This window comes from Moschus berezovskii, chromosome 9 (genome assembly GCF_049115385.1).
Source record: "Moschus berezovskii isolate FMDL1 chromosome 9, NW_MosBer_1.0, whole genome shotgun sequence".
Taxonomy (NCBI): domain Eukaryota; kingdom Metazoa; phylum Chordata; class Mammalia; order Artiodactyla; family Moschidae; genus Moschus; species Moschus berezovskii.
Genome location: NC_142468.1, coordinates 100,081,407 through 100,106,580, shown reverse-complemented (window position 1 = coordinate 100,106,580; position 25,174 = coordinate 100,081,407). Strand labels below are relative to the sequence as shown.

General features: G+C 36.8%; 2 pseudogenes across 2 annotated transcripts in view; both read left to right on the top strand.

Annotated features, from left to right (window-relative positions):
• The window catches only part of LOC148776648 (olfactory receptor 11G2-like), a 58,137-nt pseudogene extending 46,996 nt beyond the window's left edge, over nucleotides 1-11,141 (top strand). The window contains exon 2 of the transcript XR_016038299.1: nucleotides 8,359-11,141. The product of XR_016038299.1 is annotated as an olfactory receptor 11G2-like (transcript). The remainder of the gene's footprint in view (nucleotides 1-8,358) is intronic.
• LOC148776647 (olfactory receptor 11G2-like) overlaps nucleotides 1-24,811 on the top strand; it is a 71,797-nt pseudogene extending 46,986 nt beyond the window's left edge. Inside the window, exon 2 of the transcript XR_016038300.1 lies at nucleotides 23,584-24,811. The product of XR_016038300.1 is annotated as an olfactory receptor 11G2-like (transcript). The remainder of the gene's footprint in view (nucleotides 1-23,583) is intronic.
• The last annotated feature ends 363 nt before the right edge of the window (nucleotides 24,812-25,174 follow it).

The following is a 25,174-nucleotide window of genomic DNA, read 5'->3' as shown; positions in this document are numbered from 1 at the left end:
GGCACCTAGAAATACAGACCCAAATTCATCTACTTCTGTCTAGACAATATGGACAATAGTACAACCAATTAAACCAGACCTGACCTTCAAAACAGGACTTGATAGACAGTAATTTGAATTAAATGACCTGAATCTGAACTTTAAACTCTTCTCCTCTCCTGACTGCCAGTAACTACTTTCCCTTTATCTGAGATCACTCTCCTCTATTGTGTGCATATTCTTACATTTGGTCTCTATCACAAATGAGCCAAAATTTTTATGTAATTAATATCCAAAAAATTAATAATGATCTTAAGTTATATGTTATAGTTATTTAGAGACCTCTTTAAAAGAATAGATTCCCAGGTTTTTCTCCAAATCCCCTAATTCAGAATATAAAATTAACCCCAGAAATTCCCATATTAATGTGATTCTGGTGTACCTAGATCAGCACCAGTTCACACACTGACCTTACAGAGCCACTATTTAAAAAAAAATACATGACATATAGTGAGAAATAAAAATCTTACAATAATTGGTTAGGAAAGTGAAGCAAGTTATGGTGAGTAGTACAGGTGATTCAAACACTCATGACATCAGCAGTGGAAGCTTCTCCTGCCTCTATTCCCAAATTCTCCATTTATAGAATAAGAAATATATTACAGTCTTACCTTTTCCTACCTGTGAAAAATAATTAAGATATCTAGAAATAGGCTCACATTTTAAAAGATTAGCATGTAGTGACAATATATCAATACTCTGGGGTTAGTTTTAAGAGAAGGAAGTTTGGGTTGAGCACACAGCTCAAAATAGGTAAAAGCAGACAGAGAGTAAAAGCCAGTGAGTCTGAGATATGAGACAGGTGTATGTGATTTGGCTCAACTATTTGGTCATAAATAAATTAGTCAAGTTGTCCTCTGGGGTTGATGCATTTCATTCAGGCATTCAGTAAACATTTATCTCTATCTGAATGCAGAAGATCAAGTCCCTGCCTTTGTGAAGCTTACATTATAGCGAAGGGGATAGATAATAAGAAGCTGAACACATAAATCTCATTGCTTATAACTACTAATTCCAGTAGTTTGAAAAATTTGTAACTATATGTGGTAATTGATACTAACTACAATTAGACTCCTGAAATTAATATTTTATATCAATTATATATCTCAATAAAACAAAAGGAATAAATGAGAACTCTACTTTTAGTTTTTTAATTAACCTCCATATTGTTCTCCAGAGTAGCTGTACCAGTTTACATTCCCACCAACAGTGTAGAAGGGTTCCTTTTTCTCCAAACCCTCTCCAGCATTTATTGTTTATAGACTTTTTTGATGAGGATTATGATCTGTTGAGATGATGCCTCATTGTAGTTTTGATTTGAATTTCTCTAATAATTAGTGATGTTGAGCATCTTTCCATGTGCTTTATGGTCATTTGTATGTCTTCTTTGGAAAAATATCTATTTACATCTCCTGTCCATTTTTTGATTGGGTTATTTGTTGGATTTTTTGTTGTAGTTGTTACTGAGCTACATGATTTGCTTGTATATTTTGGAGATAATCCCTTGCCAGCCACTTCATTTGCAAACATTTTCTCCCTTTCTGTGGGTTGTCTTTTTGTTTTGTTTATGGTTTGCTTTGTTGTACAGGAGCTTTTAAGTTTAATTAGGTCCCATATGTTTATTTTTATCTTCACTACTCTAGTAGGTAGGTCAAAGTGATTTATGTCAGAGAACATTCTGCCTATGTGTTCCTCTACAAGTTTTATAATAAAATAGAGCAGTGTTCTTGCCTGGAGAATCCCAGGGACGGGGGAGCCTGGTGGGCTGCTGTCTATGGGGTTGCACAGAGTCGAACACGACTGAAGCGACTTAGCAGCAGCAGCAGCAGCAGAGCTATCATATGATCCACCAACCCCACTCCTGGGCATATATCCAGAGAAAACCATAATTTGAAAAGATACATGAACCCCAATGTTCACTACAGAACTTTTACAATAGCCAGGACATGGAGCCACCTAAATGTACATTGATGGGTGAATGCATAAAGAAGATGTGGTACACATACACAATAGAATGTTACTCAACCATAAAAAAAAAATGAAATCATGCCATTTGCAGCAACATAGATGGTCCTCGAGTGAAGTCATACTGAGTGAAGTAAGTCAGACAAAGAAAGACAAATATCATAGGATATCACTTGTATGTGGAATTTTTTTTAATGGTACAAATGAACTTATTTACAAAACAGAATAGAATTACAATCCTAGGATTACCAGAGAGGAAAGAGGGAAGGGATAAATTGAGAGATTGGGATTGACATATACACACTACAGTATATAAAATAGATACCTAATAAGTACTCACTGTACAGCACAGGGAACTCCAACCAAAAAAAGATGCTATCCTTGAAACACCAAAAATAGGAATAAATGGGAGTATGAATACAGAAATTGTTGGGGTAGGATAGGGCACAGTTTAGATCTAAATGGTTAGAGAATGTCTTTGTTAGGAAGTGATATTTCAAACTCAGATAATATATCATGCAAAGATCTAGGACAATAAACACCCATGTAAGTACAGGTAGAAGCTTGTGATTTTCAAAGAATAAGAAAAGTTGATTTTGCTACCTGGAAGGAAAATGACATAAGAGGCTGGAGTAGTGGGCAGCATCAAATCATTTAGAAACTTCTAGCCCACAATAAAAAGCTTTTATATGAACTCCTGGGGAAGGCTGCTCAATACAATATACTAAGAGGAAGGCTAAAAAAGCTCTCCTTAGAAAAATCCATGTCTTCATAAGCTCTTCTTATATTGAAACTACCTATTTACTTACATGTCTATTTATATGTTCCTTTATTATGCTACATTCCACTTTTTTCTTTAAGAATTTGAAGTATTAAAGTGCACTAAAAGAAAGAATAAGGAAAATATTAATTTAAAAAGGAAAAACAGGATGATGATTTGCGGATAATAGGATAAATGCTGACATTAAGTCAAGCCTGTAAAAGTGTTATGAGCTCCCTTTAAATAAAGTGGGAAATCACCAGAAAGGATCTTCAGTTTGAAGTTTTTTCAAGTGTTGTTATGATTCTCTATGTTTCTTTGATTCAAAAAATGAAGTAGAGAATGGAGAAACATTATCTGTCATATGATTTTCACTAATTGTAAGAAGAAACAAATCTGTTTACAAGGAAAACTAAATTACTGACTCCTAGTTCTATAATTTCTTTCAAGATGATTCATATGAGGGAGAATGAGATACACTGAACAGTGGTTCCCCAAAATATCTGACGTATATACATATAGTTAAACACAGCTGCTTCTTATAGCATTTATTAATAAGATTCAAAGGCATTATACAGAAATATAGCTCAGAGGAAGCAATTCTTTCCAGATCTAAGAACTGAGGTCCAAATATCTGCTTTCTGATAATCTATCTGCCTTAATCCAAAAGTCTGACCTTAACCTCACACTGGTCAGAGTGGCCACCATCAAAAAGTTTACAAACAATAAATGCTGGAGAAGTTGGGGAAAAAAGGAAGCCTCCTACACTGTTGGTGAGAATCTAAATTGGTGCAGTCACTCTGGAGAACAGTATGGAAATTCCTTAAAAAAACTAAACATAGACTTACCATATGATCCAGTGATCCCACTCCTGGGCATATATCTGGAGAAAACCCTAACTTGAAAAGATATATGCAGCCCAATAGTCATAGAAGCACTATTTACAACAGCCAAGACAATGGAAACAACTTAAATGTCCATTGACAGATGACTGGATAAAGATGTGATACATGTATACAACAGAATATTCAGTTCAGTTCAGTTCAGTCACCCAGTCGTGTCCGACTCTTTGCTACTCAGACATAAAAACAATGAAATAATACCATTTGCAGCAACATAGATGGATCTAGACATCATCATACTAAGTAAGAAAGAGAAAGACAAATACCATTTATCATTTATATATGGAATCTAAAAGATTATACAATTGAACTTACCTCTAAAATATAAATAGCTTCACAGACATAGAAAACAAACTTATGGTTACCAAAGGGGTTACTGTACAACATAAAGAGCAATATTCAATATCTTATGATAACTTATAATGGAAAAAAATCTGAAAAAAATGGAAAAATCTTATATATATGTACATATATATACATGTATACATAACTGAATCACTTTGCTATACATCTAAAACTAATAGCAGTATTGTAAATCAATTACACTTCAATTAAAAAATAATCTATTATATGATTGGTGCTTTGGTTGACTGATTTGAGGGAGGATCTAAGGAAGTGATGGTCTGCTCCAGATTGTATGTTGTCTATGCAAGGGCCATTCTAAGACTAGGTATCTAGATAAGATTTTATCTATATAGAGGGCAGAGAAGAAGGAGATTAAAGCTGTAATTGGCTTTTTTTTTTTAAGTAGTAGACACTCATTTTAGCCAAGAGAGGAGGATATTTGGTATTTTATGACTGGCACAGTGACGTTGTTTTTTTTATCCTTAGACAAAATTATAAAGTAGCTTTGTTTTGTTTCATGTATGTGTCCAATAACAGAATAACATGACCTAGCTGAGAGTGTCAGAACAGCTTGTAATAACTTTGAGGTCTAGTCAAATCATTTGTGGACCTCTGGGGCTGCATTTATTGCCTTCAAGTTTTTTAAAGTCTTCATTGGCCACATGGTATGCACACTTAGGGGAGTTAGAGTTAGATATACTGGTTGATTAATTAATCAAGCAACCAGTTGATTTGTTAACATTTCCTTCTATCTGTAAGAATTTTAAAGAAGGAAAAAGACATCATTTCAACCGCATAGAAAATAAAAACACTGAAATTAAGGAACATCCCAAGGGAAGTGAATAACAAGCATAGCGATGTCTCTTGACATTGTTTTCCTTTAGCATCAATAAATGGATCCTCAAGGATCAGGAAAAACAGGACTTACTTCCTGGCAGTCTCTGCTTATAACCCCTCCATCCCTCAGCAAACATATTCAAGAATTTTTACCACAACCATTTCCAGCTCTTTCCTCCTCTCTGGTTATTGTTAAGAAGACTATCTCTTCTAAGAGAATAAAAAATAAACTTTTGAGAAGCTCCAGGTTAGAATTCCCTTTGCTGATCCAGGTAACAAGATTATGCAGTGTTTAGGAGAGCAAAAAATCATAATCTACTGGTTTTTACCCACAGCTCTCTTTGAATTATTACGGTCATATGCATACAACCAATATCACTTAAACTCTTACTGGTCAGGCAACAGTCAAAGTACTTCCACAGGAATTCATCTCATTCAGTTATCTTTGTAACAGTCCTTTAAAGAAGGCATAACTGTGTGCTTATAAGAGCTGAGTATTAATTTCTTATGACAAATAATTCTAAATAATAATTTAAATAATTCTAAATTCAATATTTTTTCTATCGTATACAGCTCCCTACCTGTCATCCTACTCTGGAAAATTATCCTTATTTTTAAGTGTCTTCCAGAAACAGATTATCCAATGTTACAGCCCCTCACTGAAACTGTACAAACTAAGGAAGTGAATTGAGTTGTCATGGTTGGGAAGATCTCCTGGAGAAGGAAATGGCAACCCACTCCAATAGTCTTGCCTGGAAATTTCCATGGACAGAGGAGCCTGGCAGGGTGAAGTCCATGGGGTCGCAAAGAGTTGGGCATGACAGAGCAACTGAGCACACACACATGAAACATCTCTGGGTGGGTTCTAGAGAGACAGCCAACAAATGGGTACCAAGGCTTCTACTGTCCTGAGTTTTGAGGGAAAATTAAAATATTGGTGAATGTCTTCCTTGTAATGTGTACGGCATGGCCTGGTTCATTTAGACATACTTTATCTCAGTTTTTCCAGGGTTGACTAATTTAACAAGTAAACGAAGAAAACAAGGCGATTGTTGTTAATTAACTCAGTCCAAATGGCCAGGGTACAAATACACAGACATCACTCCACCCATGTTCACAGTACCCTCTGTAATTGATGCAGGGTGAGTTTATTGGTCTTTTGCTGTTTGTTTGGTTGATTGGTTTGGGGAATTTTGTTGACAGTTTCAGCTCAGACTTGAGGCAGGTAACATCATCAGTCTTCTGTACAGAGGAGCTCAGTAATGAAAAGTGAATAGTGATACAAGCTAATTAAATATGTTAGATTGAGCATAAAATGGTGATGGTAATTCCTGTTTTCTAGAACACCTTCCTGTTTTCTGTAACAGCTCTGTAAGACTTCTTGGCACAGAATTGCTGAGAGGGATAAGTTTTACTTAAAAGTGTAACATGATCAGTTTTTCCATTTTTCAAGGAGTACTCGGTTGCTGCTTAGAAAATGGAGGATAGAAGGGCAAAAGTAGAAGCAAGCTGTGTTAGAATGCTGCTGCAGAAGTCTAAGGAAGAAAGGATGGTAATTTGAACTTGAGAGACAGCAGTTAAGACAAAGGAGTGCATGATACAAGCCATACTTTAGAAACAGAAGAATCCTGCTAATGAATTGGCTGTGAGGGGTAAAAGAAGAGATGTAACAATGAAATAGACTATAACCGAAAAAGTAAGTTCTTCAACATTAACTAAGCTATTTAAAGTGCTGAAAATATCTGAGATGATAAAGTGATTAACACACATAAAAATAACCTTTTAGAAGGTTATTTCTTTAAATCATAAGGCTGAGCACAAGACTCAAAACTCATATAAGATAAAGATTGCTGTAAATTACATGCATTAAAATGGTCTCCTAAACCAAATTTGAAGACAGTTTTCTTTATAATTTCCGGAATACTTTCCCTTGAAAGTAAAAGATTTCTGATATAAGCTCCTACTCTGAAAAAAGCAATACTGCCAGGAAGACAACTACGCAGTCTTATATGACAAAACTAAAAGAGAGAGGTCACTAAAATGCAGCATATAGCTCACTCCCTAGGCTCTGGTCAATAGAGACCTCACCATCAGAAAAGCATGTCGACAACTGGGGCTTTCACATGCTATCAGTAGAGTGATAAATAGTGCAACAATGATGGGACACTGCTGAACTTATCTACTGAAGGTAAAGATACACATGCCCTTATGATCCAGCCTACAGAAATGCATGCATGTGTGAACCAGGAAAAGAGAACTGTATTCATAGTACCATTACTCCTAACAGCCCAAACTAGAAATAGCCAAAATAGTCATCTATAGTACAATGGTTTAATAAGTGGTGGTTTATTCATAGAGTACAGCGGAGTGTAAATGGACCACTATAGATGACTGTAATTAAAAGACGCTTGCTCCTTGGAAGGAGAGTTATGACCAACCTTGATAGTATATTAAAAAGCAGAGACATTGCTTTGCCGACCAAGGTCCGTCTAGTCAAGGCAATGGTTTTTCCCGTGGTCATGTATGGATGTGAGAGTTGGACTGTGAAGAAAGCTGATCGCCGAAGAATCGATGCTTTTGAACTGTGGTGTTGGAGAAGACTCTTGAGAGTCCCTTATACTGCAAGGAGATCCAACCAGTCCATTCTAAAGGAGATCAATCCTGGATGTTCATTGGAGGGACTGATGCTGAAGCTGAAACTCCAATACTTTGGCCACCTCATGAGACGAGTTGACTCACTGGAAAGGACTCTGATGCTGGGAAAGGTTGGGGGCGGGAGGAGAAGGGGACGACGGAGAATGAGATGGCTGGATGGCATCACCGACTCTGTGGACATGAGTTTGAGTGTGCTCCGGGAGTTGATGATGGACAGGGAGGCCTGGCGTGCTGTGATTCGTGGGGTCGCGGAGAGTCGGACACGACTGAGCGACTGAACTGAACTGAACTGAACTGAATAACACGAATGTAAAAAACCTTACTGTTGAACAAAAGAAGCCGTCCAAATACTACATATACTGTGATTTCAATTATGTAAAATAAAAAACAAGCAAAACTAAAAAAAAATGTTTCAGAATGCATACTTAGCTATTAAAGAAAAATAGGGAGGTGATTACCATTAGGAAAGGAGAGTGTTAACAATTGAAGGGGCTAAGAGGCAGAGGATAGTCATCCTCTTATTGGAATGGAGCATAAGAGGAGATTCTAGGGTACAGGTGATCCTCTATTTCTCAACATCAGTGATAGTTACTGCAGAATTTTATATATAAAAATTTAAATGTTGAACATGTTTCCATATATTTCACAATAAGTAAATATCTCTATATATACTGATATTCATTAAATTGTGTTTTTATAATCCAACTGTTAAACTAGGACAGTAATTCAGGATTAGGCTAAAACAGTAACTATTGATACATAAATGTCTATTTCATTCCCCAGAGTGGCTTCAATTCGTATCTGGGTTCTCACCTGTCTTTACAATTATTCAATAATATGATTTTGTTTTCACAGCTCCCAGACTCATGAAAATCTACAACACCCCCAACACCTCCAGCACCATCACTGGCTTCATCCTCCTGGGATTCCCTTGCCCCAGGGAGGGGAAGATTCTCCTCTTTGTGCTCTTCTCTGCTGTCTACCTCCTGACTCTCATGGGCAACGGTTCGATCATCTGTGCTGTGTGCTGGGATCAGAGACTCCACACCCCCATGTATATCCCGCTGGCCAACTTCTCCTTCCTGGAGATCTGGTATGTCACCTCCACTGTCCCCAACATGTTGGCCAACTTCCTCTCTGACAACAAGCTCATCTCCTTCTCTGGGTGCTTTCTCCAGTTCTACTTTTTCTTCTTGGGTTCTACAGAATGTTTTTTCTTGGCTATTATGGCATTTGATCGATACCTTGCCATCTGCTGCCCTCTACCTTACTCCACTCTCATGACTGGACGTCTCTGCACCAATCTTGTGATCAGCTGCTGGGCACTTGGTTTCCTCTGGTTCCCAGTCCCCATCATCATCATCTCCCAAATGTCCTTCTGTGGGTCCAGGATCATTGACCACTTCCTGTGTGACCCAGGTCCCTTGTTGGCCCTCACCTGCACTAGAGTCCCTATAATAGAGTTAACTAGCTCTACCTTAAGTTCTCTCCTCTTATTTACCCCCTTTCTCTTCATCATGGTGTCCTATGCTCTGTCCTACAAACTGTGCTGAAGGTCCCTTCAGCAGCTGGACGAAGAAAAGCTTTCTCCACCTGTGGGTCCCATCTGACTGTGGTTTCTCTTTTTTATGGATCAGTGATGGTCATGTATGTGAGCCCAACATCTGAACATGATGCTGGAATGCAGAAGATAGTGACTTTGTTTTATTCTGTAGTTACTCCACTCATTAATCCTGTAATATATAGTCTGAGAAACAAAGATATGAAACATGCTATGAAGAAATTATTAGGAACATAAAAGTAAGGGTCTTGATTTAAAATATTTGGGGGGACAGAAGCTGTTTTTAATTTCTTGGTTAAAAAGAAGACTAACTGACTTTAGGACTATAAGCCATCTCAAAGATGTACTGCATAGCCCCAGTTTTGCAAATGATAGAGCCATAGATTGAAAAACTGAGCTTAGTTTGCTGGGAAATATAATTAAATATAAATTTCCTGCCAATCTAGAAAACCTCTCCACAGTGGTGGAAGAGAATAAAGCAGTTTTATTATTTATTATCTATGGGTGTGAGAGTGGGACCATAAAGAAAGCTGAGAGTAGAAGAATTGATGCTTTTGAACTGTGGTGTTGGAGAAGATTCTTGAGAGTCCCTTGGACTGCAAAGAGATCAAACCAGTCAATCCTAAAGGAAATCAGCCCTGAATATTCATTGGCCGGACTGAAGCTCCAATACTTTGGCCACCTGATGTGAAGAACTGACCCATTGAAAAAGACCCTGATGCTGAGAAAGATTGAAGGCAGGAGGAGAAGGGGACGACAGAGGATGAGATGGTTGAATGGCATCACTGACCCGATGGGCATGAGTTGCAGCAAGTTCAGGGAGTTGGTGAGGAACAGGGAAGCCTGGCATGCTTCAGTCCCTGGGGTCACAAAGAGTCAGGCATGACTGAGCAACTGAACTGAACTCACTGATTATTGAATAAACATTAAAGCAGGAGACTATGGGCATCTCAGGCAACCCACTGAGAAACGGCAAAGACTGAAAGAAATTTTATCCTTTTATAGTCAAGCAAATACAACCCATTACATACAGGTTCTCAAGATAAAAACTAATCCTCAAAAAGACTCGACCATTTTATCACACATAGTCAATTCATCCTAGATTCACCTGGTAATTGGACTGGCCATCTGTGTTTGCTAATTGGCTTCACACGAAGAAGAAAAGACATTTCTATATAACAAGAGGTAGTTTTCAACTTGGAAATTAGGCCACCAATGTTATGCGCCTATCTTCCCACAGGAAATGGAAGATTGGGGCCTTTCTATCTTGATTATTACATTTCAGAGAGTCTTCCCAGGTCCTTGACAAAGACATTCCTAGGTCATAAATCTGGCAAGGGTGCTGAAAAACCTGTCAAAAATTTAAAACTTTTAAATTTTACACTCATTTCAATGACAGAGAAACAAGTACAAGTTTTCTAAAGTAAGAGTTCTGAAAACAGGAAGAGGGGAAAGTTTCTTCCTTTATCTTCAGCATGGATACTTACACCTCTTTTTTTTTTTTTTTTTTTTGTATTTGCTCTTACAAATTGTACAATCCTGGGGCAAAACTTGTCTCCTATTACTCTTCCAACACCAGCAAACTCTTTACTTTTCTGGTAGTGCTTTTATTTTTGTATTCTAAAACATCTATCATGATAACATCAATTTTAATATTGTATATATCTTCAGGTCAATATGAAAAATAGCATCAGCAAAATAAAAAGTCATAAATAAATGAAAAAAAGTAAATAACAAAGGAAAGGTTTTTAAATATCTAAAAAGACATTCTATTTTGTTCAGAATTAGAGAAGTACAAAGAAAGCTATAATAAATATATCTCTTTTCCCCCCAAATTGACAGAGATCAAAAATAATGTTGAGAAAAACAGCAATCTCTTCCCTTACTGGTAGAGCATAAATTGGTACAACACCTATGGAGGACATTTTGCCAAAAAACTATCAGAATTTATTTTTTTAAATTTATTTATTTTAATTGAAGTCTAATTGCTTTACAATATTGTATTGGTTTTGTCATACATTGATATGAATCTGCCCCGGGTGTACATACGTTCCCCATCTTGAACCCCCCTCCCACCTCCCTCCCCATCCCATCCCTCTGGTTCATCCCAGTACACCAGCCCCGAGCATCCTATACCATGCATCGAACCTGGACTGGTGATTCATTTCACATACAATAATATACACGTTTCAATGCCATTCTCCCAAATCATCCCACCCTCGCCCTCTCCCACAAAAAACTGGAAATAGAACTGCCATACAACCCAGCAATTGCACTCCTGGGCATACACACCGAGGAAATAACTATCAGAATTTAAAGGGCATTTCCTCTGACTCAGCAATTCCACTCTTAGGTATTTATCTGAGGAGTATACTCACAAATAAGAAAAATGACATGTGTACAAGAATATTGACTACTGTTTCTAATGGTAAAAGATTGGAACAATCCAAATCCCATTAATTAAGGACTAATTAGATAAATTATTGTATATACGTAGGGTGGAATATACTATATAACTGTTAAAAATGAAGATCTGTACATGTTGATATAAAAGTACCCTCAAAGTTAAAGAAAAAGTGAGATGAAAGAGATCTGTCTTGGGCCATCTTTCATATGAAGAAAGATTACATAAATATCTACATATTTATGTTCATAAACACATTGTGTATCTCTGAAAGAAGAAACTAAGAACAGTGATGCTTTTGAGAAACAGAACTGGGTATCTAGGGACAGGGAGAGAAGGAAACATTTTCTCTGTACATACAAGCCTTTGTATATTTTAAATTTTTCCATATGCATGTATTTCATTTAAACAACATTTATTATTATTATCTAAATATAAAATTTGAAACTATTTTACTATGAAATTGGAACCAAAGTGACATTTTTTTATAATTCTGTGATTCTTTGAGAAACTAAAAAGAAGACTGTTTCTCAGAGGAAAATTAAAAAAAAAAAAAAAGAAACTGACAACCTCTTCATGTCATCTCACTAAAATTCTTTTGTTCAGCCAGAACAAAGAAAGAAATGTCTTCCTCTTCTGAGGACCTAGGAGAGTAATAAACTATGAAAAATTGAAAGCAGCTTTTTTAAAATAATTGTTGTATCATCTTCCTCCATAGTCACTTATTCACTAAAACAAACACATTCAATATGTTAGGCACTGAACTGGAAGGGACAAGCCATATACAGAAGCAAGTAAGACACATTTCCTTCTCTTCTGGGTATCATGAACAAGTAGTAAATGAAGCAAGATGTTCTATAAACAAGGGAATTTTAAGTTGCTATGGGAGCAGGTAAAGGAAAGCACGGATAAAAACCCATGAGTATGAAGGGGTAAGAAATCATGGCAAGTTCCAAAAAATGCATATAACCATTCCCAGACCACTATCTATTTACTAGTATACTACAATATACAGAATAGAAGTATTCCTCAAATAGATGTCCATGTAGCATTTACCACCCATCATGACTTATAATTGGCCAAACCTATTAATATATTAGTGAGCATCCTTAATTGAAATAAATACAATTTCAAGATGGAATATAATTCACAATTCATCAAACAGATATAGATAGAAAAATGGCTGATTCATGCTGATGACTGGTAGAAACCAAAGCAATACTATAAAGCAATTATCCTTTAATTAAAAATAAATAAATCAAAAAAAGGCCCAAAAAAAGACAAATAGAAATAGAGAAGCACATCATTGGGATAGAGGTATTAAAATATAAAACTCAATCTTCAGATGCCATCACAGTACAAATATTACGATATTTATTATTAGTATTTGTTTCCAGGGAACTCAACCTACAAGACCATGTCACTTAGAAAGAAAATAACACTTGAGTGCTTCAGTAAATCAATGAGCCAAAAAAGACACATCAACCTACCTCAGATCTTTCATGAGAATGAAGTATTTCAGTGAGCGGCAGATGGCCAAGGGCTGATCATTTTCCATGACAAAGTAGAACTGGGCAGTTGTTCTGGGGAAAAAAGTAGAACCAAGTGATGAAACCGGAATAGGAAATGGTCTTGGCTTTCGAAAGCAAATTGTCCTATATGTTGGACTTAAAAGTTGTGAAGTAATTTTAAAAGTCACGATAGCTACACTAGCTAACTCTCAATGTACCTAAAATGAACTTCCACTTTAGCCATTCAAGTAATGTACAGCCTCAAGCATACCATTCATATCTTCATTTTATAGATGAGGGAGGGAACTAAAGTCTAGATTGAATAAGCAAGTTGCCTGAACAGTTAATGAGTGTTGGAACCAGCTATGACTCCAAAAACCATACTATAAAGTGTTATGCTATGGCATCTCTTAATGTTAGGTTATCACATGTGAGCTCCCGAGCTAAGCATTTTGTATACAATCTCTCTTTTAATCCTCATTGCATTATATGAGCCATTACCATTTTACATGCTTTACAGAGTAGAAAACTAAGGCCTGGAGAGAATAGGTAACAATTTACCAGTAATACAGTTTAATAGTAACTAGGAAAGCAGGGATTCAATCAGGTCTCTCTGAGTCCAAACTCATATTCATCATCACTATTTATTTGTCATAGCAGACTTACATATATTGTTTAAAAGCAGGAAAAATTCTCCATGTGCCTCTAAAGCTGAAATAATATCCAACTATTATTGTTTGGGTAAATGGTTGATAAAAACTTAATAAGTATAGCATACTATTATAAATACAATATGACACATGTGCAGAAAAATTAAAATCTGGTCTTTAGAAAAAAATATAAAGGGAAGCATTTCAAAATATTTGAAATGGCAACGTTTAGTAATATGGAGGTTTTGGAGGTCTTTTTTTTTTTTTCTATTTTGGGTTTTTTTTTTCCCCAATTGTATGCTTTATTTTCAAATGTTTCAATACCAAGTACAGATAGTCCCCAACTTACTATTTAACCAGTTTTCAACTTTACAGTTGTGAGAAAATAATACACATTTGGTAAAAACCATACTTTGAATTTTTATATTTTTCTGGCCTGTTGATAAGTAGTATGATACTCTCTCACAATGCTAGGTTCAGCTTTGAGCCACAGCTTCCAGTCAGTCACATGATCATGAGGGTAAACAACCTATACACTTATAGCATTCAGTACCCATGCAGCCATTGTGTTTATCATTTTCTATACAGTACTCAATAAATCAACAATAATATTATGAAAATTCAGCAATTTTATGATGAAATAAGCTTTATGTCAGATGACTTTAGCCCAAAAGTAAGCTAATACATGTTCTTGGAACATTTAAGGTAAACTAGGCTAAACTGTGATATTCGGTAAGTTAGGTGTAAGAAATGCATTTTTAAGGCTCAAGAGGGAGGAGATATATGTATAATTATGGCTGATTCGTGTTGCTGTACTGCAGAAACCAACACAACATTGTAAACCAATTTTCCTCCAATTAAAAAACTGAAAAATTTTAGAGCATTTATTTATCATATTTTCAATTTTAAAGGTTTTATTAGGATGTAAACCTATTTCAGGTCAAGGAAGATATGTAATAGTATATAAAGAATACTTTGAATCTCCAGTAAGTTATTTTGTAAATAATGATAATGATAAATCTAGCTCAGTTTCCCAGTTTAAAAGAACTAGCATATCTTAAGGATGCTCGTCTATATAAAACCTCACTAACCATTTGTCCCTTATTTTTTCTAACAAAACTAATATTTGTAACTTCAAAACTGTATTTTGTTAATTTTCTCTGAATTAAATTAAAAGACAGCCACAAGGTACCCTGAGGGAATGGGAGCCGGAGTTGAAGATAGAAAAGTGAGCCCTTAGTATTGGACAGAAGGGAAGAGGTCCGTTAGCCCATCCAGCTTCTCATCAGTCAGTTTCACTGGTACCATGCAGAAGAGGGGAAGTTTCTCAACTTTGATATATCAACTGATAATGTATAAAGGAAGGTGAAATCATGCATCAACTGATAATGTATAAAGGAAGGTGAAATCATGCTAGCAACATTTCAAACTGAAGACTGTTATCAATCATATTGCATACTTTCTAGTTCTGAATTAATATGTCCCTACAGAGTTGGCCACAGTTTACACTTCACTACTATTTAAATTGATATTTCTCATAAGTACAAATGAATTTCTAGAATAAAGTAAATAGGTCTGCAAAATTTAATACAAATCACAATTTACAACCCTGTTTATTTATAAATATGGATAGATGCATACTTAAGTATATACATATAAACATATTTGAGAAGATATGGAAAATAATTCTAAAGAAATATCACAAAGTATAAACTGAAGAAGCTTTTGCATTTTACTTCAGTGAAAAGAGTCATATGAAATATGTTTTGGATACTAATGGACCTTTATATCTAAGATATAGTTCATTTCCATACAAATTGTGAGATTATTAGTTCTAATTCTGTGAAAAATATCGTTGGTAGCTTGATAGGGATTGCATTGAATGTATAAATTACTTTGGGTAGTATACTCATTTTTACAATATTTATTCTTCCAATCCATGAGCATGGTATATTTCTCCATCTATTAGTGTCCTCTTTGATTGCTTTCAGTAGTGTTTCATAGTTTTCTATGTACAAATAATCTCACAATTTGTATGGAAATACAAAAAACCTCGAATAGCCAAAGCAATCTTGAGGAAGAAAAATGGAACTGGGGGAATTAACCTGCCGGACTTCAGGCTCTACTACAAAGCCACAGTCATCAAGACAGTATGGTACTGGCATAAAGACAGAAATATAGATCAATGGAACAAAATAGAAAGCCCAGAGATAAATCCACGCACCTATGGACACCTCATCTTTGACAAAGGAGGCAAGAATATACAATGGAGAAAAGACAGTCTCTTTAACAAGTGGTGCTGGGAAAACTGGTCAGCCACTTGTAAAAGAATGAAACTAGAACACTTCCTAACACCATACACAAAAATAAACTCAAAATGGATTAGAGAGCTAACTGTAAGACCAGAAACTATAAAACTCCTAGAGGAGAACGTAGGCAAAACACTCTCCAACATAAATCACAGCAGGATCCTCCATGACCCACCTCCCAGAATATTGGAAATAAAAGAAAAAATAAATGGGACCTAATTAAAATCAAAAGCTTCTGCACAGCAAAGGAAACTCTAAGCAAGGTGAAAAGACAGCCTTCAGAATGGGAGAAAATAATAGCAAATGAAGCAACTGATAAAGAATTAATCTCCAAAATATACAAGCAGCTCCTGCAGCTCAATTCCAGAAAAATAAATGACCCAATCAAAAAATGGGCCAAAGAACTAAACAGACATTTCTCCAAAGAAGACATACAGATGGCTAACAAACACATGAAAAAATGCTCAACATCCCTCATAATCAGAGAGATGCAAATCAAAACCACAATGAGATACCATTTCACGCCAGTCAGAATGGCTGCTATCCAAAAGTCTACATGCAATAAATGCTGGAGAGGATGTGGAGAGAAAGGAACCCTCTTACACTGTTGGTGGGAATGCAAACTAGTAGAGCCACTATGGAGAACAGTGTGGAGATTCCTCAAAAAACTGGAAATAGAACTGCCATATGATCCAGCAATCGCACTCCTGGGCATACACACCGAGGAAACCAGAATTGAAAGAGACACATGTACTCCAATGTTCACTGCAGCACTGTTTATAATAGCCAGGACATGGAAGCAACCTAGATGTCCATCTGCAGACGAATGGATAAGAAAGCTTTGGTACATATACACAATGGAGTATTATTCAGCCATTAAAAAGAATACATTTGAATCAGTTCTAATGAGGTGGATGAAACTGGAGCCTATTATACAGAGTGAAGTAAGCCAGAAAGAAAAACACCAATACAGCATACTAACGCATATATATGGAATTTAGAAAGATGCAAATGATAACCCTGTATACGAGACAGCAAAAGAGACACAGATGTATAGATCAGTCTTTGGGACTCTGTGGGAGAGGGTGAGGGTGGGATGATTTGGGAGAATGGCATTGAAACACATATGTTGTCATATGTGAAATGAATCACTAGTTCAGGGTCAATGCATGTTATAGGATGCTCGGGGCTGGCATGCGGGGATGACCCAGAGGGAGGATAAAGGGAGGAGGGAGGTGGGAGGGGGGTTCAGGAGGGGGAACTTATGTAAACCCGGGGCGAATTCATGTCAATGTATGGCAAAACCAACCAATATAATATTGTAAAATAATTTGCCTCCAATAAAAAATTAATTAATTACAAAAAAAAAAAAGATATAGTTCATTTCCTATCCCATGGTCAATGTTCTTTAGCGCTCCAAGTTCTTATCATTAATAACTGTATAAAATATCTGTGGCACTTTTTCGTATTTTTTCTTCTGAAATATTCATGTTAAATTCCCATGATAAATGAGGACAAGTTTTAATGTTCTTTGCATTTCTCTGTTTTTCCAATTTTCGTATTCATTCACAATCCAGAGGAGTGGCACATACATAGTAAATATTCAGTGATGGATTTCTGGGAGTCATATATTCAGTCAGGTGTAAGCCACAAAAGATATGCAGCAAAAAGCAGAATAACCTTTACTTGCTAATATGTTACTACTGCTGAAATAACTCCCTAAAACCTTTCTCTATATTTTTGGAAATTTTTCTTCTTTTTGTTATCTTCTTTAGGACCCAGCTAAATCATAAGAAAAATTGTATTTTGTTTGCAGATGTTTAAAAAGACTAACTGCTTCCAAATAAGACCTTGAGAACCAGGGGAGGAAAAGGCACATTTGATAAATAAAAGTGAGCTGATTATTTTTATTGTTTTTTATTATCAAACAAAACTTCAGCTTTGCAGAAAAGTTGCAATAACAGTAACGTACAAAATGTCTATATGCCCTTCATACGGATTTCAAATCATTAAAATTTTACCACAATTTCTTACAGTCTCTCTGTGTCCTTTTATATCTATTACCCTCTCTCTGTCAATATGTCTGACTGTCTCTCTATATATACCTATTAAGTACAAGCTGAAGACAACTTACCTAAATGGTTTAGTGTGTATTTTCTAGAGTTAAAAATATTTTCTCACATAACCTCGTATAATTATCAAAGTTAAGAAATCTATGCTGCTATAATACCATTATGCAATATAAAGACCTTATTCTGTAATTTCCCAAATTATACTGCTCATATCTTTTATAGCAAAAGGTGAAGAGAGATTTTATTTTTCTGGTCCATGATCCAATCAAGTTTAGATATTGATCATTTTTTAAAATAAAATGAGCCTTTTTGTGTTAGTAATTGGTGAAAACCTCAAAGTTCTAAAACAGACTTTTAAAAGCAAAGTCAATTCTTGGGAAAAAATTTTTATTCAAAATTAAATTTTCTTATTTGAAACTGTAAGTAACTCTTTCTAAATGATAAATGCTTATCAGAGTCAACACAAGATTTCTATTTTTTCTACAGAAAAAGGCCATGATAGTCTGGGGGAAACAGGGATTGCACAGCTTCGTTACTCCCTAAAACCAGTCTCCTCTGTCCGATAGCAAGACAAGCACCTGTCCCCAGCACCCACAGTTGACAACTTATTAGAAGACCAAAGACCAAACTCCAGCAAGACGAACACCTTGGCTTGGGTTTTGTTTGACAGAATCTCCCCTGATCATATGAGAAGTGTTCTGAACAGATTTGGTGAGTGACTGATGAACCTGTCGACTGAATCTCTGGCCATCTCTAAGAGACTAAAACTAAGGAAAAGATATTACTTCCTCCATCACTGGGGAAAATAAAAGCAATAATGAAGGCACCACTGTCTCCAGAGGAGATAGGAAGTGAACACGGGAAGAACTAGCATAGACCTGTCTCCTGGCACAATCCTTCTCGAGTAAATGATTCCTCAAGGAGGACGAGACAAGCTGTGCTTATCATCCATGGATCCTAAAGCACATACCTTCACTGATCCCCATCCAACCTACTCTTCACACCTTCTCTCCCAGCTGGTTACTACAAAGACAACTGCTTCTACTCAGAAAAGTCTGTAAAAAACTGAGAAGCTTCAGTTGAGAATCCCTTTCTTACTTCAGGAAAGAAGGTGATTCAGTTTTTTGTTTTTTTTTCAAAAACAATTTTAGGAATCTTTACTTAAAAACAAACTTATCTTAAAATGGAGTAACTTTGGTTTTACGAGCAGTGAGCAAAGTACAGAAGCAAAAATGCATTCAATTCAGTTCAGTTACTCAGTCGTGTCCAACTCTCCGCGACCCCATGAATCACAGCACGCCAGGCCTCCCTGTCCATCACCAACTCCCGGAGTACACTCAAACTCATGTCCACAGAGTCGGTGATGCCATCCAGCCATCTCATTCTCTGTCATCCCCTTCTCCTCCCGCCCCTAACCTTTCCCAGCATCAGAGTCTTTTCCAGTGAGTCAACTTGTCACATGAGGTGGCCAAAGTATTGCAGTTTCAGCTTCAGCATCAGTCCTTCCAATGCATTTACAGGAGCATTAAGTTCTACATTAGGTCACAGCGTCTAATCTGAAATCACACCCATAATATCATTTTTCAGGATATCTGGGAAATAGTTATTTCCCAGGATGTCTGAACCATAGCTACTCTGACTTTTAATTGTAAAAAAAAATTTTTTTTAATAGCCCAAGCAGATTTCACCATTAATGACATCAGTGTTTTTCTAGGTATGAGGAGATGCAAGAATTGGAACTCATAAAACCTTTTTCTGAAAAGATCTGACTATCTGATGGCCTGTTCTGCCAGTTTTTGTTTTTCTGTTTTTTTCAGAGCACAGGTGCCTCATTCCTGATTTTCACCCTGAACTTCTTTCAGGGGGTGTTGAAGGTCAGCAGCTTGCAATGGTCATGAGGTAATCTTTATAGAGGCAGCTGGCAAGTACCAACTTCCAGTCAGCAGGGTCCCTTCATAGCCACATATCTGACCATGTGACACCATTTCATGGCCATCGTGTCTGGTAATTCACTTTTTCGAAGAGAAAAATATTAAAATATAGATGGAGAATCTACATCTCTGGAGAAAAATGTCTCCTGTTAACTCCACCACAGTTTTACCCAAAACATCTAATATTTACCACATGTCAGATATTGAGAAGCTGCTTCCACCTTGTCAATTTATTATTCCATTCAATAGTTTTCATAACAACCCTCTGGGGAAGGTGTTATCATCTCCATCTGACATCTGAGGAAACTAAGAGTCAAAAAATTACTGGCTTATAGAATTGGCCACGACAATGCAATGTTTAGGTGTTGGAATTCAAATCCTGGGCTCTTGTATCCAAATTCAGTACAATTTCTAGCATAACATAATTGCCTGCCACTCATCAGTAGTGGATAAATACACTTAGCTTTGGGGCTTTTGAAAAAGTTTAAACAATAGGATATATATGTGTGTGTGTGTATATATATATATATATATATATATTGCTAGGCATTTTAAAACTATTCTTTCTGTAGTCTTCAAAATGCCCTCTGTAGTTGTATTCACTTCAACTTACAGAAAAGGACACCAAACCATGGAGAGGTTACTACTTGGTCTAGCATCCATGGCTATAATGTGGTGGAGGTAGGATTCAGACTCAGGTGGTCCAGTTCTGGAAGCTGTGCTTCTGAATGGAGTAGCCTGTCCAGGCCAGCAAGGAAAGGACTGTGCTCTCAGGGGAATCGTCCGGGCTGGCTGCTGAGAGAAGTCAGTGAGGACACCAGGACTCCACTCCACTGTAGGAAACAGAACTCTATTGTTTTCAGGCTTGGAATCTATTTCTTCCAAAATATGTTTTATGTATAGATATTGTTAAGGAAGCTTTTATTCTCTTCATTATAATGCATACATTTTCTAAAATTTCAATAATAACCAAACTTTATAATCAGAAAAATAATTTTGAAAAAAAGCAATTAATAAAACAATTAAAACTATTTTGTGCCACAATTTTAATAAAACAATGAACCCAACAGACAAGGTTCTTGCCCTCATTTGGCTGGCAAAGATACACACATAAGAAACAAAATAATTTTAGAATTTGATAGGAATTTACAAACAAAAGAATGACAGAGATACTTACATAAGGTGTTCAGAAGAACAGAATAATTAGGCTGGAAAGTGAAAAATTGGCTCCAGATACATTTCCAGGAGAAGAGAACATTTAAAGCAAAGAACCCAGTCAGTAAAGAAGTTGTGTATTGCAGGATACAAAGAAAGCCTGTGTAAATGAAGAAGGGGGAATAGGAAAAGACAGATCAGAAAAGGGAAAAGGGAAGAAAATGGTAAAATAGGTGGAAGCCAGATCACTCAGGGGCCCATGTATCATAAAAGGGAAAGATTTTATTCTAGGTTGAGTTGTGGGATGTTTTTGCGTAAGGAAATTGCATGATCTTATTTACACTCTTTAAAGGTCAGTCTGTCTGCTGTGTAGAGAACTGATTGTATAGAAGCAAAGGCAGGAATCAGAGAAATCATTTGGGAGACCTTTGCAGTAATTTAGAGAAACAATATGGGTAACTTAAACTATTAGGGTGCTGGGGAAAGAGAGAAGCAGATGCATCAGGGCTCAAGGCGTATTTTAGAAATAAACATAACTACAGCTGAACTGTGTACAAAGGATAGTAGAAAGAGAGATGTGCTATTAAAACAAAGTTTTAATTGAAAGTTTTAATTCAGCATTCACTTCAGCAAAGTGAATCAGCTATAGTTATACATATATCCTTTTTGGATTTCCTTCCCATCTAGGTCACCACAGAGCACTGAGTAGAGTCCCCTATGCTATACAGTAGGTTCTCATTAGTTACCTAGTTTATCCATAGAAGTGTAATCTCTCGGTTCATCCCAACTCCTCCTTCCCCTTCTCAGTATTTGTTTTCTATGTCTGTATCTCTATTTCTGCTTTGCAAACAAGTTCATTGGTATCATTTTTCAGAATTTCACATAAAATTGATATAATATTTGTTTTTATCTTTATGATTTACTTCACTACGTGCAACAGTCTCTAAATCCATCCATGTATCTGCAAATGGTACAATTTTGCTCCTTTTTATGGCTGAGTAATTTTCCATTGTAACACAGCTTCTTTATCCATTCACCCATCAATGGACATTTAGGTTGCTTCCATGTCCTGGCTATTGTAAATAGTGCAGCAATGAACATTGAGGTGCAATGTATCTTTTTGAATTATGGTTTTCTCCTGGTATATGCCCAAGAGAGGGATTGCTGGGTCATACGGTAGCTCTAATTTTGGTTTTTTAAGGAACTTCCATACTGTTCTCGATAGTGACTATATCAATTTACATTCCCACCAACAGTGTACGGGGGTTCCCTTTTCTCCACACCTTCTCCAGAATTTACTGTTCGTAGATTTTTTGATGATGATCATTCTGACTGGTGTAAGGGGATACCTCATTGTAGTTTTGATTTGCATTTCTGTAATAGTGAGCAATGTTAAGCATTTTTCATGTGTTGGTTGGCCATATTGTATGTCCTCTTCGGAGAAATTTCTGTATAAGTCTTCTCCCCATGTTTTGATTGGGTTGTATGTTTTTTGAAATTGAGCTGCATGAGATGACAGATAAATTTACAAGCTGAGCAAAAGCATATAGACGCTGGAACTCATAATGCAGTCATCTTCTCCCCTCCCAATCTCACTCTAGCTGAAGCCAGCAAGGCATTGAGGTAATGCACATTAAGACAGAAATAGACAGAATCATGGGAGTTCTTATTGAACACATGAGTGAGTACCCCTTGACCTGAGAATCAAGTAATACTCATTTTGACTGAGAAGAATGGGTTCCAAAGTGCTGTGCACAGCACTGCATTTTTATCTCAGAGAATAGACAGAACTCTTTCAACATGGTCATATTATTGATATATTAATTTTATTATTCAAGAAATCTATTTAGATGACCTCTTTCTTGATGCTATTTTTTCAGGAAATTTTCCCCATCAAAGTTGACTGATTTACTTATGAAATTGTCAGATAATGATACTAGAGAGAATGAATCAACAAGTTAGGCTGGAAGATAGCCAAATGTCAACTTTTAAATGGCATCAAAAGTCACACATGTTTTCCTGCTTCAAAATCACATGATCCAACAAGGTACCTGCCTACAAGCAGCTACATTAGGTGACAACTCAAGGAGTACATAGGAAATGCAGTTTTCCACTTATTATAAGGAAATTATGGAAACCCTTCCAAATGCAAAGATCATGTACACCCCCAGTCATCACCATGACACTACTGTTTGACATAGCAGTAACTTCAGCCTACCCTTAAGAAGCAGTTTGCCAAGAAGAACAATAACTCAATGTATTTAATTCAAAAGGAGAATTACACATTGCATTCTCCTACTGGGATAAGCTCCATGAGGTATGGGTATTAATCTCTTGTGTTCATTACTGTATCCCCAATATTTAAACGTAAACACTCAATTATAATGAATTAACAACAAGTAAATAAATCTCAGCTTCATGTTGGGACAAAGAAAATGAAGCTCCTCTGCTATTCCGGGGATATTCAGTAATTATGACCTTTCACAGCTCGCAGACTCATGAAAATATCCAACACCCCCAACACCTCCAGCACCATCACTGGCTTCATCCTCCTGGGCTTCCCTTGCCCCAGGGAGGGGAAGATTCTCCTCTTTGTGCTCTTCTCTGCTGTCTACCTCCTGACCCTCATGGGCAACGGTTCGATCATCTGTGCTGTGTGCTGGGATCAGAGACTCCACACCCCCATGTACACCCTGCTGGCCAACTTCTCCTTCCTGGAGATCTGGTATGTCACCTCCACTGTCCCCAACATGTTGGCCAACTTCCTCTCTCACAACAAGCTCATCTCCTTCTCTGGGTGCTTTCTCCAGTTCTACTTTTTCTTCTCCTTGGGTTCTACAGAATGTTTTTTCTTGGCTATTATGGCATTTGATCCATACCTTGCCGTCTGCTGGCCTCTACATTACTCCACTCTCATGACTGGACGTCTCTGCACCAATCTTGTGATCAGCTGCTGGGCACTTGGTTTCCTCTGGTTCCCAGTCCCCATCATCATCATCTCCCAAATGTCCTTCTGTGGATCCAGGATCATTGACCACTTCCTGTGTGACCCAGGTCCTCTTCTAGCACTCACCTGTGCGAGAACCTCAGTAATGGAATTTTTGGGCAGTCATAAGTTCTCTCCTCTTATTTATTCCTTTCCTCTGCATCATGGGGTCCTATGCTCTGGTCTTGAGGGCTGTATTAAAGTCCCTTCAGCAGCTGGACAAGGGAAGCTTTCTCTACCTGTGGGTCTCATCTGGCTGTGGTCTCACTCTTCCATGGCTCAGTGATGGTCATGTATCTGAGCCCAACATCTGAGCATGATGCTGGAATACAGAAGCTTGTGACTCTGTTTTATTCAGTGGGAACCCCACTCATTAATCCTGTGATCTATAGTCTGAGGAACAAAGATACAAAATATGCCCTGCAGAAATTTCTGGAAATACAAAAATAAGAAACTTGGTCAAAAAACAAAAGGGGAAATCTTTGGGCAACTGGGCTATCTTTATACTTTTCCAGGTTAAAAAATCTTAAGTAAATAGTGAGTACCAACTCAATGTACGTAAGTTGAGTAAACTCCAGGAGTTGGTGATAGACAGGGAGGCCTGGCATGCTGCAGTCCATGGGGTTGCAAAGAGTAGGACATGACTGAGTGGCTGAACTGAACTGAAACTGAACACTTCGAGAATTGTTCATCCTATTGTTGAACCTATTCATCATGGCTATTCGTACTTTTCCCAAAATTTTAGGAGAAAGGACTCAGAGACTTTATCCAACTCCCTCATTCTGCAGATTAAAAAGCTGAAGAATGGAAAATTTGAGTGATTTGCTCTGGTAATAACTTTAAAATGTTTAGAAAAATCTTCTTTATACTTCTCATTCTACTCATAAAGAGAGAAATATATAATAAACTATAAGAAAATATTGAAGGGTTTGGCCTTCTGGTGTACAACCATCAAATATTCTTTCATCTAAGAGGGGAAAGCATGCATTACTGATAAAAGTCTAAACTGGTGCAACTTCTACTTAGGCCATTGCAAACAATTTCAGAAAATTTAAAATTCACATATCCATTATCCCAGCAATTGTACTCACT